The sequence below is a fragment of the Ovis canadensis genome, chromosome 22, assembly GCF_042477335.2.
Source record: "Ovis canadensis isolate MfBH-ARS-UI-01 breed Bighorn chromosome 22, ARS-UI_OviCan_v2, whole genome shotgun sequence".
Lineage (NCBI taxonomy): Eukaryota > Metazoa > Chordata > Mammalia > Artiodactyla > Bovidae > Ovis > Ovis canadensis.
Window position 1 is genome coordinate 27,771,030 of NC_091266.1, and position 16,519 is coordinate 27,787,548.

Below are 16,519 nucleotides of genomic sequence, written 5' to 3' on the forward strand. Positions count from 1 at the left end.
TGTCCATCACCAACTCCCGGAGTTCACTCAGACCCACATCCATTGAGTCAGTGATGCCATCCATCCATCTCATCCTCTGTCCTTCCCTTCTCCTCCTGCCCCCAATCCCTCCCAGCATCAGGGTCTTTTCCAGTCAGTCAACTTTTCGCATAAGGTGGCCAAGGTATTGGGTTTTCAGCTTTAGCATCAGTCCTTCCAATGAACACCTAGGACTGATCTCCTTCAGTGAATGCCTATTCATTCCCTTCTTGAAAGATATGAAAATTAACACCATAGTTTCTGCCACCATCCCTCCCTCAATTCCTACTTTTTATTCGTTACACAATTACTTTAATGTTGTAAAAGTTGGTAACTTGACGGTCTGATTGTATCATATTCCTCATACTGCGCTGTGCTGTGCTTACTCGCTCATTTGTGTCTGACTCTTTCTGACCCCATGGACTGTAGCCCACCAGGCTCCTCTGTCCATGGGGATTCTCCAGGTAAGAATGCTGCTGTGGGTTGCTGTGCCCTCTTCCAGGGGATCTTCCCAACCCAGAGATCAAACCCAGATCATTTGCTTATTCCATGAGTTTCACCACTATTCCATACATCATAACATTGTCATTTATCTCCTAATGTGCTACATTTTGTCATCATGTAGATCTTTCAAGACTGGATCACTGAGACCACATAATTCAGAATGCCTGTTTTACAACTTTCTACTTGCATACCCAGTCCACTTGATATTGGTAGATACTTGTTCCATTGCCTTCAGAGACTGACTGATCCCATTCAGAAACCTGGCACCAAACATATTTTTCCCCTGTTAAGATCTAAATTTTCTTACCACTAAATTTTCCTTTATTCCTAAAACATAGTAATTTCCCCTAGAGGTATCTTATTTTTAATTATTCTATATCAAGACTGTAGATTTTTTCTTCCTAGGATAAACTGCACCTTTTTAATCTGCGAATTCATGTTTTTATTTAGTTCAAGAAAATTGTTTTCTATTATGTTTTTACTTGATACTTTTTCCCTTATTTCTTAGAGTTACATAAGTTCAGTTCAGTTCAGTCACTCAGTCATGTCAAACTTTTTGCAACCCCATGAACCACAGCAAGCCAGGCCTCCCTGTCCATCACCAACTCTGAGTCCACCCAAACCTACGTCCACTGAGTCAGTGATGCCATCCAACCATCTCATCCTCTGTCATCCCCTTCTCCTCCTGCCTTCAATCTTCCCCAGCATCAGGGTCTTTTCCAATGAGTCAGCTCTTCACATCAGGTGGCCAAAGTATTGGAGTTTCAGCTTCAACATCAGTCCTTCCAAAGAACACCCAGGACTGATCTCCCTTAGGATGGACAGGTTGGATCTCCTTGCAGTTCAAGGGACTCTCAAGAGTCTTCTCCAACACCACAGTTCAAAAGCATCAATTCTTTGGCACTCAGCTTTCGTCATAGTCCAACTCTCACATCCACACATGACCATTGGAAAACCCTGTAGATTGACCTTTGTTGACAAAGTAATGTCTCTGCTTTTTAATATCCTATCTAGGTTGGTCATAACTTTCCTTCCAAGGAGTAAGTGTCTTTTAATTTCATGGCTGCAATTACCATCTGCAGTGACTTTGGAGCCCAGAAAAATAAAGTCAGCCACTGTTTCCACTGTTTCCCCGTCTATTTGCCATGAAGTGATGGTTCCAGATACCATGATCTTAGTTTTCTGAATGTTGAGCTTTAAGCCAACTTTTGCACTCCCCTCTTTCACTTTCATCAAGAGACTCTTTAGTTCCTCTTCACTTTCTGCCATAAGAGTGGTGTCATCTGCATATCTGAGGTTATTGATATTTCTCCTGGCAATCTTGATTCCAGCTTGTGCTTCATCCAGCCCAGCGTTCCTCATGATGTTCTCTGCATATAAGTTAAATAAGCAGGGTGACAATATACAGCCTTGATGTACTTTTCCTATTTGGAACCAGTCTGGTGTTCCATGTTCAGTTCTAACTGTTGCTTTTTTGACCTGCATACAAGTTTCTCAAGAGGCAGGTCAGGTGGTCTGGCATCCCATCTCTTTCAGAATTTTCCACAGTTTATTGTGATCACCACAGTCAAAGGCTTTGACATAGTCAATAAAGCAGAAATAGATGTTTTTCTGGAACTCTCTTGCTTTTTCAATGGTCCAGATGATGTTGGCAATTTGATCTCTGGTTCCTCTGCCTTTTCTAAAACCAGCTTGAACATCTGGAATTTCACAGTTCACGTATTGCTGAAGCCTGAGAGCTTCAGAAGGCAGATAGACTGAAACCACAATCACAGACAACTAGCCAATCTGATCGCATGGACCACAGCTTGTCTAACTCAATGAAACTAAGCCATGCCTTGTGGGGCCACCCAAGACAGATGGGTCATGGTGGAGAGATCTAATAGAATGTGGTCCCCTGGAGAAGGGAATGGCAAACCACTTCAGTATTCTTGCCTTGAGAACCCCACGAACAGTATGAAGAGGCAAAAAGACAGGACACTAAAAGATGAACTCCCCAGGTTGGTAGGTGCCCAATATGCTACTGGAGATCAGTGGAGAAATAACTCCAGAATGAATGAAGGGACAGAACCAAAGCAAAAGCAACACCCAGTTGTGGATAGAAGCAAGGTCTGATGCTGTAAAGAACAATATTGCATAGGAACCTGGAATGTTAGGTCCATGAATCAAGGCAAATTTCAAGTGGTCAAACAGGAGATGGTAAGAGTGAACATCAACATTCTAGGAATTAGCAAACTAACATGGACTGGAATGGGTGAATTTAACTCAGATAACCATTATATCTGGACTTTCCTGGTGGCTCAGACAGTAAAGCATCTGTCTACAATGCAGGAGACCCAGGTTCTATTCCTGGGTTGGGAAGATCCCCTGGAGAAGGAAATGGCAATCCACTCCAGGACTATTGCCTGGAAAATCCCATGGACAGAGGAGCCTGGTGGGCTGCAGTCCATGGGGTCGCAAAGAGTTGGACACAACTAAGCGACTTAACTTCACCATTATATCTATTACTGTGGGCAGGAATCCCTTAGAAGAAATGGAGTAGCCATCATAGTCAACAAAAGAGTCTGAAATGCAGTAGTGGGATGCAATCTCAAAAATGACAGAATGATATATTCATTTCCAAGGCAAACCATTCAATATCATGATAATCCAAGTCTATGCCCTGACCAGTAACACTGAAGAAGCTGAAGTTGAATGGTTCAACGAAGACCCACAAGACCTTCTAGAACTAAGACCCAAAAGAGATGTCCTTTTCGTTATAGGGGACTGAGATGCAAAATTAGGAAGTCAAGAAACACCTAACAAGCAAATTTGGCCTTGGAATATGGAATGAAGCAGGGCAAAGGCTGATAGAGTTTTACCAAGAGAACGCACTGGTCATAGCAAAACACCCTCTTTCAACAAGACAAGAGAAGACTCTACACATGGACTTCACCAGATGGTCGACATTGAAATCAGATTGATTATATTCTTTGCAGCCAAAAGTGGAGAGGCTCTATACAGTCAGCAAAAACAAGACCGGGAGCTGACTGTCGCTCAGATCATGAACTCCTTATGGCCAAATTCAGACTGAAATTGAAGAAAGTGGGGAAAACCACTAGACCATTCAGGTATGGCCTAAATCAAATCCCTTATGACTATACAGTGGAAGTGAGAAATAGATTTAAGGGACTAGATCCCACAGACACAGTGCCTGATGATCTACGGATGGAGGTTCACAACACCATACAGGAGACAGGGATCAAGACCATCCCCAAGAAAAAGACTTGTTACATAAGTACATAATTTACATACATACTCAATCTATATTCCTTGAATGCATAAATGATATGCTGGAATACTTTTTCTGTTCCATTTACTCCGTTCTTTTCTTCAGAAAATAAATTATACTTCTGTTCGTTACCTTTTCTCCATCTTCCACCCTGACCACTTTTTTATACCCCTTCTCCCTCACCTTTTTTTCCTCACACTGCAGGGTCTTAGTTCTTCCACCAGGAATTTAACCTGGGCCCTTGGCAGTGAAAGCACTGAGCCCTAGCCTCGGGACCCCCAGGGGATTCCCATAGACCCTTTTTAATACCTCTGTCTTTTCCATTTTGTTTTGATGATTCCTCAAGCCTATTCAGCACTCTTACTCCTGGCTGTGTTTTCAGCATTGTGCCGCTTCTTTTTCCTCTCTTATCGTTTCTGAAGTATGCTTCATCTCTGTACTGATTTTGTTTTCTTGCAGTTCTTCCCTAAATTCTACTGACACACTATTCATTTCCTGCTTGATTTATTATAGTCTCTTCACAGAACCCTCTGAGCAGTCCTTTAGAAAACACAATGTAATTTCTTTAAAATATATACACCTATTTGTCTAAACTCTTCCTATGTTTTGGGGTAACTTTTATGATTATTTTTTTTCTGCTTCCTTTCAAATGAAAATAGTGAGTCTTCTTTAAATGGAGCCAACTATTAGCTAAGGAATAATGTGGACAGGGGAGAGCAATCTTGAGCAGCCCACTAAGCCAGTTCAGGTTCATGGCTATAGGTAAATCTATCACAATGTATAAGGTGGGCTAGGAGTTCTGGTGCATATGAAGCTAACAGTTTTCATCAGAATGAAAGGAAACAGTCATCTGGACACCTTCATCCACTTCAAAAGGGTGCCCATTGCCAACATTCCTGGTTGGCAAAACACATAGATTACAAAAGGGATTGGAAGATATACAGCCCCTGGTGTGGCCCCATCACGTTCAGCTACAGACAGCCCCTTCTCTCTCATTTTCCAGCCTTCCGTAGGAGTAAAAGTTCATGGAGGCAACGCTTCTGCTCAGCGTCTTTCAGCATCACAATGGAATAGGTTCTAGTCCACAGTGAAATGCTGAAACAGTGATGAAGACGGCTGGTGAATAATAAACACCCAGGGACAAACAGGGTCAAAATGAGTCAGAACCAAAAGATGTGTAACTGAAAGCAGTGCTTGGGAGAGGGAGAAAGGGGATGGATGCCTCACATCCAGAATTATGCAGAAGGCCGAGGTAAGTGTATAAGAAATTCTAATATTGGGATTTAGAGCTTGAGGACTGCAGAATTTCAGAACCGATCTGTGCCACTGGTTAGACAACCAATGAAGTTCTGACTACCCACATTTATTCTCCCGACTCATATTTCTAGTACTTATACACAAAAAAACAACAGGTGAACAACAATTCAAATCACAGCCCTGACTGCCCTGCTCCTTCCCAAGTGCCTCCTCTTGCCATTCCTAGCCATTCAGAAGCCCCAGCTGACTCAGACCAGGAGATCAGGAGCCATAGTCTGGGTGACGGTGGGGACATTGTCAAGGTGGAGAGGGAGGATGTGGTTGCTGAAATTGACCAGAGGGCAAGTCCAGAGGTGGGAGACTTCACGCTTTGCCCTGGGAGAATGTCGCCCCATCATCTCTGAGGTTTAGTGCTTCTGCCAATCAAGTCCTTTCTAGGATATAAGTAGGTGAAAACAGAGCTCCCCTGCTCCCCTTTATTCTGCTGCTGTTTGGATAGATTTAGACAATCGTGATATCCAGCCTGTCCTAGACTCTAATCCCAGCTCTGCCTTTTACTTCCTTCCTCTCAGGGTAAGCTTAGACTCTTTAGCCTCTCTGAACCTCGGTTTCTTTATATGTGAGAGGTACAATCTACTGTGCATAAATAAATAAGCTACCATGACACTGGACAGCAAATATGACCACTATTTTATAGTAACTATAAATGGAGTATAATCTTTAAAATTTGCAAATCATTATCCTGTACATTTGGAGAAGGAAATGGCAACCCACTCCAGTATTCTTGCCTGGAGAATCCCATGGACGGAGGAGCCTGGTGGGCTACAGTCCATGGGGTCACAAAGAGTCAGACACGACTGAGCGAATTAACTAACTAACTAACTATCCTGTACATTGGGGTTCCCAGATGGTGCTGGTAGTAAAGAACCTGTCTGCCAATGCAGAAGACATAAGAGACACGGGTTCAATCCCTGGGTCTGGACGATCCCCTGGAGGAGGGCATGGCAACCCACTCCAGCATTCTTGCCTGGAGAATCCCACCAACAGAGGAGCCTGGCGGGCTACCGTCCATAGGGTCGCAAAGAGCTGGACACGACTGCAGCGACTTGGCGTGCACACACACACATCCTGTACATCTGCAATTTACATAGTATTGTAAAGCAACTACATCTCAACAGCAAAGAAAATTAACGCCACCCCCAAAAGGGATGTTGGTTTTCTTTTAGAAAAGGGATGTCTCTTTTCTTTTAGAGATGCCATCCCTACCAATGAGAACTATTAATCTGGGTCTCCATGGGCCAGTCCTCATTTGGTGACCTGTGTACTGCCACAGCATAGAAGATATCCTGTGAACCTAAAGAATTACAGGATGAGTCTTTAGGTTTGAGACATTTGAGAGAAATCTGGGGCATTTGGGGACAGGTTGCAGTTGGGATCAAGGTTGTTTTCCCTTGTTTTTCATCCTTTTGCTACTTAAGATGACTTTTAAGGGAGCAAAGAGGAGTAAAAATGCTTTTACAAGGACATATTTAACCAGAAACTCCCTAAGTTTGGCTGTATACAGGTCAGGAAGCAACAGTTAGAACTGCATATGGAACAACAGACTGGTTCCAAATAGGGAAAGAAGTACGTCAAGGCTGTATATTGTCACCCTACTAATTTAACTTATATGCAGAGTATATCATGAGAAACGCTGGGCTGGAGGAAGCACAAGCTGGAATCAAGATTGCCAGGAGAAATATCAATCACCTCAGATATGCAGATGACACCACCCTTATAGCAGAAAGTGAAGAAGAACTAAAGAGCTTCTTGATGAAAGTCAAAGAGGAGAGTGAAAACGCTGTCTTAAAGCTCAACATTCAGAAAACGAAGATCATGGCATTCGGTCCCATCACTTCATGGGAAATAGATGGGAAACTGTGGAAACAGTGGCTGACTTTATTTTTCTGGGCTTCAAAATCACTGCAGATGGTGATTGCAGCCATGAAATTAAAAGACGCTTACTTCCTGGAAGGAAAGTTACAACCAACCTGACAGCATATTAAAAAGCAGAGACATTACTTTGCCAACAAAGGTCCATCTAGTCAAGGCTATGGTTTTTCCAGTGGTCATGTATGGATGTGAGAGTTGGACTATGACGAAAGCTGAGTGCTGAAGAATTGATGCTTTTTGAACTGTGGTGTTGGAGAAGACTCTTGAGAGTCCCTTGGACTGCAAGGAGATACAACCAGTCCATTCTAAAGGAGATCAGTCCTGGGTGTTCTTTGGAAGGACTGATGCTGAAGCTGAAACTCCAATACTTGGGCCACCCGATGTGAACAGCTGACTCATTTGAAAAGACCCTGATGCTGGGAAAGATTGAGGGCCGGAGGAAAAGGGGACGACAGAGGATGAGATGGATGGATGGCATCACCGACTCAATAGACATGGGTTTGGGTGGCCTCTGGGAGTTGGTGATGGAGAGGGAGGCCTGGCGTGCTGCAGTTTATGGAGTCGCAAAGAGTCGGATGCAACTGAACTGACTGATATGTGCAGAGGAAGTCTGGGGGTTTAGAGCATGGAGTTTCAAGTCAGTTTAAACACTGCCTTCATCACTCATGAGATCTTGGACCAGTGGCTTAATCTCTCTATGCCTCTGTTTCAGCATAGAAAAAAAAAAATGGAGATAATAAAATCTTAATGATAAGCTTATCTGGGGGGCTTAAATAAACTCATTTTAAACAGTGAGCAAATAGTAGGAGAATCAAAAAATACTATGTACTATTATTATAATTTTTCCTTACATTACCAGTTTAAGAAAACAAAGAAGAATTGGTTGATTTGCCAAACGTAAATCTGGGCAGGCACTACTAAAGTGTTTATATCTACATCCAAGTAAGAAAATACAGCGTTCTTTTCCCTGAAGAAACAATAATTGACACTTCCTTATAGTTCTATGCCACAAGTATATCAGTGGGAATGGAAGCACAGCACTTCACAAGGCAAGTGTATAGTCATAATTATCTTTGATGGGTACAGTAGCACTCCGAGTCAGACATTATAATTACCACCATGTAGATAAGTAATCAGAGAAGGCAATGGCACCCCACTCCAATACTCTTGCCTGGAAAATCCCAGGGATGGAGGAGCCTGGTAGGCTGCAGTCCACGGGGTCGCCAAGAGTTGGACATGACTGAGCGACTTCACTTTCACTTTTCACTTTCATTCATTGGAGAAGGAAATGGCAACCCACTCCAGTGTTCTTGCCTGGAGAATCCCAGGGACGGGGGAGCCTAGTGGGCTGCCCTCTATGGGGTCACACGGAGTCAGACATGACTACAGCGACTTAGCAGCAGATAAGATATAAAAGTGACTTGTCTAAGATCCCACAATAAGGTCTCCATAACTTAAAACTACTCTCTTTTTGTCCTCACTTTGACCCATGGACCCTCAACAGAGAGGTGCAGCGGTGCTGAAGGAACATGAGCCATCCTCTACCTCCTGTAGGTACTGGAGAAAATAAAATACCAAAGTAGACAGAGGTGGCACACTTCTCCTCTTTTTAGCCTTGCAATTTAGGAAGGCTTAGAATGAGTGAACAGAAGTTTTCTCGAATCCTACATGGAATAAGGTAAGGTATGGAAGGAAAGAAGGAAGAGAAAAAAAGGAAGCAAGAAAGGAAGGGAGGGAGGAAAGGAGAGAGGAAGGGGCAAGGAAAGAAGGAAGGAAGGAAACCTACTTCTGACCTAAAAATATAAGTCGCCAATCTTAAAGTCTCACAGTCCTGTGTAATTTAAGAATTGTATGTCCTACAATCTCTGTGAAAGCAACTTACAGTCATGCTGGACATTGTCAATTGATGTCAAGATAAACTTATAAAAAAAAAAAGATGAAGCCTGAAGAGATAACAGCAGGAGATATTAGGAACGTTAAGCCTACAAATTGCTCAATATTGGGCTGTTATTGGGAGCTAAACATTGTTTCACTGATGGGAGACTGACTACAGAAGCAGTGATTGTAGATTAAAGAAGCATCTTTATACCCGTCTTCTCTGTCTATAGTCTGTGGGTGAGCATCCAGATCAGATATCTTTCTGTTGCGATGGATGAGTTCTTTAAGACATGCCTTTATGGAGATGTCAATAATTCTATGATAATGACTAATCCCAATCTGTAACAAGATCCATGTACAGCGTCACAATACAGTTAACTTAAGCACATGGGCAGGCAGAAAGCATTTAAATGGGTTTCCCTCTAGAAGATGCTGTCTCTCTAGTTCTTCCACTAATGTTTAGTCCATGTTTTGCTGTACTGATTCCTTTCACAGTATAAAGGAAGCTTTCATTTCTTAGCCTTTGAGCAAGAACCATAACTCTCAGATTGAGTTTGAGTTGAAAACAGTGATCACTATTAAATATCCTCCGTGGAGGTCAGCGCTTCTAAATGTGTCAAAGTGTTGGTTGCTCAGTCATGTCCAATTCTTTGCAACCTCACAGGCTGTAGCCCACCAGGCTCCTCTGTCCATGGAATTCTCCAGGCAAGTATACTGGAGTAGGTTGCCATTCCCTCCTCCAGGGGATCTTCCTGACCCAGGGACGGAACCAAGGTCTTCCCCATTGCTGGCAGATTCTTATCTGAGCTACCAGGGAAGCCCCAAGAACACTGGATTGAGTAGCCATAGTAACTGTCCGCTAATCCTGCTCGTTAATCAGGAAGGCTATCTACAGAACAGCTGCAAGCAAAGTAAAGCTCTCAGTGGGGAAGACCTGGTTAGGACTAATGATACATTTGCTGGGAGCCTTCTCTAAAAACAGCTGAGGAAATAAGCTAGAGCCATGTAATAGTCATAGGTCAGCCTTTCTATTAGTTGAATTTACATGTTGTTTTATCTTTATCTTTTTATTTCTTAAACTAAGTAAACAATGTCTCGAAGATAATTAGGCATCGCAGGCACCATGAAGCCATTGATCTTCAAAGCTTCGCCTGGCAATTTGATACAATGTTGAGACAACTTCAGTTTCTTAATTTCCTTCATATAGCAATCACTTAAATAATTGAAACAAATTTTCTAAGTCATATCCTTTCCTATTTATTCATAATTATCCAATCAATTGAAGTACTTTCCTGTAACTTCAACCATAATATAATAAGTGCTATAATCAGATAAGTTTAAAGTTTAATCAACTCAGACTTCTATGTCTATGGAAATGTTTTAGTAATCTAAATTAAAATCACCCCCGATAATTCACTACTTCTCTCAACGGCAGTGGGTAGTTCAAGGAGGGGCACATGTCAGGGGGTTAGCATTCAGTGGCTTTGTGTTGTATTGAGCAAAAGTTATTTTCTTTAAGCACAATATATATTGCATTTTAATATCTCTATAGATTTCCCTATTGACAAGAGGAAAGTACAGCAAATTTACTAAATACATTTGAACTGAATGGCCCAGGGTTATTAATCATTACATCTCTGTATTTTAAGGACATGAATTTGCTTGCTTAAAAGCCATCTGATAAAATTGCAGTCTCTATATATTGAAGGGCAGGTGAACTCAGTCTCATTAGAGTCCATGCTAACAGTACAGGAAGGCATATACAAACTGAGCTTTGGGAATAATCCACTTTGTTGTAAAACTCCATTTATAATATAAATACACACACACACACACACACGTGCGCACGCACACATATTTAGATCTATAGAGCTATGGAAGGCAAAAGTCTATTAAACCAGGAAGCTAATTCAGCAGTCTCTCAGTACACAGTGATATCAATACTCTATATTGACTGGTGCTTTTTTCCAATTATACATTCTATCAACACTTTGAAAATGCAGAAAATTATGAAGAAAGTTAAAACAATAGACTGCTGTGCTGTTGTGTTCAGTCGCTTCAGTTGTTTCCAACTGTTTGCGACCCCAAGGACTGCAGCCTACCAGGCTCCTCTGTCCATGAGATTCTCCAGGCAAAAGTACTGGAGTGGGTTTCCATGCCCTTCTTCAGGGCATCTTCCCCACCCAGGGATCAAACCCACCTCCTGCATCTCCTGCATTGCAAGCAGATTCTTTCCTGCTGAGCCATCAGGGAAGCCCCATAAATCCCATTTATTATTAGAAATATACTTATTAACATTTTTAAAATATAGAAAAGTATAAAAAAGAAAATAAAAATCACTTATAATGTCAATATTAAGAGACAATCACTTAAACAGTTTGTACACACACATATACAAGGACTTACATATATAAGCTTTCCTTCAATCGAGATTTTACTACTATATATGAAAATGCAACTTCTTACCTGGAGGTTTTCACTTGAAGTTGTACCATTAATGTTCTTTTTGTGTTATGTATGGTCAGGCTACTCAAGACAGCTGTTCTCTCTCTCTCTGGGCATCCCCTGCCCAACCAATGCCTGTTTTACCTACACTTTATGCACAGGGCTGACCTTCCTATGTACTTGCCCCAGTACTTCCTAGGTATTGTCCTACATACAGGTAGCCAGCTGGTGCTTGTTCTTATCAAAGAGGTGGTGAGGGGCATGCCCCTCTGCTGGTTTCCCTGGTAAACTAATGGACCACCTGATGTCAATTTCCCTGTAATTGGCAAATTCCGCTTCCTCCCCTGGAGCCAAGACTGCTGCTAAGCCCCTCCTGCCTTCTACTGTACACAGTGGGGTGTTGCTCCAGGACCTTGCTTCAGAAAAGCTCCCCCATCCTTTAAACCACCCATGTCTGTGTTGCTGACTCCAAGCTCTTCGGTCTTAAAGCCAAGCAAGTATAGGCCTATGAGGTGGGGTGCAGCTCAGCCTATTATTAACTGTATTTCCAAAATCTGTTTATCATTAATGGCTGTTAGAAGATAAGCTCCATGAACACAGGGACTAAATTAAATCTATCTTGTTCATATAACCAGTAACAAGTATGCCATAATTTATTTAACCATTTTCCAATTGTTTGACATTTAGGTGGTTTACAAATTTTCACTCTCATAAATGTTACAATATTATTAATGTATGGATTTTCCCAGTCTTTCCCCTTTACCTAACAGCTGTTTTGTCTCTCTCTCCCATCCTCAGAGGAGAGCTCTATTTTGCCTGTAGAGACTCTGAGCTTTTGTTATGCAGATTTTAAAAGGAAGGTGACACTTTAGAAAGCTGAAGAAAAAGAGGTGTGCGGCACTAGGTGTAGGAGAGAAATTTTCTGAGAATTTTGGAGGACAAGATGGGAGGTAAGTATCAGCAGTGGTCTGTGTAAACTCTTCACTGTGTTCTTAAAATGTAAGTACAAAAATTGAAGTGAATCAGGTGAGGCGGGGGCAATTTTTGCTGCTGAACATTCATCCTTCACGATTTGGGCATCCTAACTTCTGAAACTGTGGAGCTGGAGAAGACTCTTGAGAGTCCCTTGGACTGCAAGGAGATCCAACCAGTCCATCCTAAAGGAAATCAGTCCTGAATATTCACTGGAAGGACTGATGCTGAAGCTGAAACTCCAATACTTTGGCCACCTGATGTGAAGAACTGACTCATTGGAAAAGACCCTGATGCTGGGAAAGATTGAAAGCAGGAGGAGAAGGGGACAACAGAGGATGAGATGGTTGGATGGCATCACTGACTCAATGGACATGAGTTTGAGCAAGCTTCAGGAGTTGGTGAGGGACAGGGAAGCCTGGTGTGCTGCAGTCCATGGGGTTGCAAAGAGTCGGATATGACTGAACAACTGAAATGAACTTCTGAAATGACCCCCAAATCTCAGTGGTTTAACATCATTAAAGTTCAGGACTCGCTCATGTCATGGTCCATTAGGGTGTTCAGTGGGAGACTTTCAGGTGGTGACATAGGAACTCCACTTCTTCTTGTGGTGGATCTGACATCCCCCAGGGTCTCTTGAGTTTGGAACTGGTCCTTCTATATCCTGCCTGGAGATGAGGAAGCAGAGAGAGCACCACGGACTCTGCAGAAGGTTTAATGGGCCAGACCTAGAGTGGAGAACATCACCTTTGCTTCACCGCATTTTCTAGAATTCAGTCAGGTAAACCCCATCTAGCCACAAGGGAAATTGAAAATGTAGATTCTTGTGTCCCAAAGATGACTAATCTTTGTTATCACTTCTTATTCTCTAAAGTCTTGATAAAACTGTTCCTCAAGGCATCTGTGTCCTCTTGGCCAAATGCTACATGGGGGCGCAGGTAAGTCTATTCAGAATCTCCTTCCTTCCTAATTATTTGAATCTTCAGTCAAGTGAAAAAAAGATGGAAAACATTTGGGGCTTATTCATTCTGATGGCAATGCCCTGTAATAACTCTTCATTTGTTTCTGCAAGGGGGACCCTCCCCCCCAACAATATAGTCTTGGAACCATCTTTTTTTTTAATTGGAGGAAAATTGCTTTACAATGTTCTGTTGGTTTTTTCCATAAACAGTGAAAATCAGCCATAATTATACATATATCCCCTCCATCTTAAGCCTCCCTCCCCTTCTTCCATCCCACCCCTCTGGGTTATCACAGAGCGCCAATCTGGGTTTCCTGTGTTATATAGCAGCTTCTCATCAGTTATCTATTTTACACAAGATAGTGTATATAAATTGATGCTACTTTCTCCATTTGTCCCACGCTCTCCTTTCCCCACTGTGTCCACAAGTCCATTCTATACATCTGCATCTGCATTCCTTCCCTGCAAACAGATTCATCAATATCATTTTTCTAGATTCCATCCGTTCAGTTCAGTTGTTCAATCGTGTCTGACTCTTTGTGACCCCATGAATCGCAGCACACCAGGCATCCCTGTCCATCACCATCTCCTGGAGTTCACCCAAAATCATGTCCATCGAGTCGGTGATGCCATCCAGCCATCTCCTCTGTCGTCCCCTTCTCCTCCTGCCCACAATCCCTCCCAGCATCAGGGTCTTTTCTAATGAGTCAACTCTTCACATGAGGTGGACAAATTATTGGTGTTTCAGCATCAGCATCAGTCCTTCCAAAGAACACCCAGGACTGATCTCCTTTAGAATGGACTGGTTGGATCTCCTTGCAGTCCAAGGGACTCTCAAGAGTCTTCTTCATATATCAGTTCAGTCGCTCAGTCGTGTCCAACTCTTTGCAACTCATGAATCGCAGCAGGCCAGGCCTCCCTGTCCATCACCAACTCCCAGAGGTCACTCAGACTCACGTCCATTGAGTTGGTGATGCCATCCAGCCATCTGATCCTCTGTCGTCCCCTTCTCCTCCTGCCCCCAATCCCTCCCAGCATCAGAGTCTTTTCAAATGAGTCAACTTTTCACATGAGGTGGCCAAAATACTGGAGTTTCAGCTTCAGCATCAGTCCTTCCAAAGAACACCCAGGACTGATCTCCTTTAGAATGGACTGGTTGGATCTCCTTGCAGTCCAAGGGACTTTCAAGAGTCTTCTCCAACACCAGAGTTCAAAAGCATCAGTTCTTCAGCATTCAGCTTTCTTCACAGTCCAACTCTCACATCCATACATGACCACTGGAAAAGCCATAGCCTTGACTAGACGGACCTTTGTTGGCAAAGTAATGTCTGCTTTTCAATATGCTATCTAGGTTGGTCATAACTTTCCTTCCATGGAGTAAGCGTCTTTTAAGTTCATGGCTGCAGTCACCATCTGCAGTGATTTTGGAGCCCCCAAAAATTAAGTCTGACACTGTTTCCACTGTTTCCCCATCTATTTCCCATGAAGTGACGGGACTGGATGCCATGATCTTCGTTTTCTGAATGTTGAGCTTTAAGCCAACTTTTTCACTCTCCACTTTCACTTTCATCAAGAGGCTTTTTAGTTCCTCCTCACTTTCTGCCATAAGGGTGGTGTCATCTGCATATCTGAGGTTATTGATATTTCTCCTGGCAGTCTTGATTCCAGCTTGTGCTTCTTCCAACCCAATGTTTCTCATGATGTACTCTGCATATAAGTTAAATAAGCAGGGTGACAATATACAGCCTTAACGTACTCCTTTTCCTATTTGGAACCAGTCTGTTGTTCCATGTCCAGTTCTAACTGTTGCTTCCTGACCTGCATATAGGTTTCTCAACAGACAGGTCAGGTGCTCTGGTATTCCCATCTCTTTCAGATTTTTCCACAGTTTATTGTGACCCACATAGTCAAAGGCTTTGGCATAGTCAATAAAGCAGAAATAGATGTTTTTCTGGAACTCTCTTGCTTTTTCCATGATCCAGTGGATGTTGACAATTTGATATTTGGCTTTTTTCTTTTTCTTTTTCTACTTCACTTTGCATATAACGGGTTCGAGGTTCATCCACCTCACTAAAACTGACTCAAATTCATTCTTTTTTATGACCGAGTGATACTCCATTGTATATACGTACCACATCTGTTTTATCATTCATCTGCAGATGGACATCTAGGGTGCTTCCATGTCCTGGCTATTGTAAATAGTGCTACAATGAACACTGAGGTACATGTCTTTTAGAATTGTAGATTTCTCCTTTAAAACACTGGGGATAAATCTACCATATGACCCAGCAATTCCATACTGGGCATACACTTTGGAATCATCTTTTTCGAGAACTAGACATTAAACTTTTCCTTCATATCCATAATCTACCCACATCTTTACAACAAATTACTTTGCTGTCTGTTAGCCACAGTTATTTTTTGTTGTTTATAACTAATACAGAATTTGAAATATTTTGGAATTATGTTCATTTGTTATTAGTACTAAGCTGCATTTCTTCACTCATATCACCACTTTTGGGTGATGACCTTTTAAATGTTACAGAAGTAATGTTTAGATAAATTGATCTGTACATAAATCTTTACCTTATTTCTGATTATTTCCCTAAGCCAAATATCTAGACCAAATATGCATTTTAACCCTAATTATGTATTTTAGTCTTTTAAAGATTGATACAAAATCTTTTCCTATAATACATATTTCATTTCAGCTTCAGAAATTGTGTTTTCATCTCTGTAAGTAACAGAGGGGAAAAAAAAAACACTCACCACACAGACTAGTATTAAAGTTAATGAATCTAATCATAAGTGAGGAAATCCTTCCAGAAACTTCAGATACAGTGTGAGTTTTCCAAAAAGCTGTGCCCTCATTTGCAATAAGATGGCAAGAGAGGTGCGACTATATCATTAGTGAGCCTTTAGCCACGTATTGGGTTTGGGTTGTGGTCCATTCAGCTTTCAGTTTCAGTGGCAGCCATTCTTTTCCCCTGTCTTTATTCATGCTTCTTTTCCTCTATGCTGGGATGTCTCTTCATCTCCATGAAGCACCAGGCCACCAACCACCAGGTTACGCCCACGTAAGTCAGATAGGTCTTTATGAAATTGCCCACGAGGTTTCACTGTTGCATGAAGACAGATTCTTTCACGAGGTTGTTTTGTCTTCTTGGTTTAGGAAAGAAAATGGGGGAAACTGGCATATAGACATTCATGTATCCCCCAAAGAAGATAAGGACAATGTTTATTTTTAATTTCCAGAAAGAGGAAGAGCTGCATATCTTGAG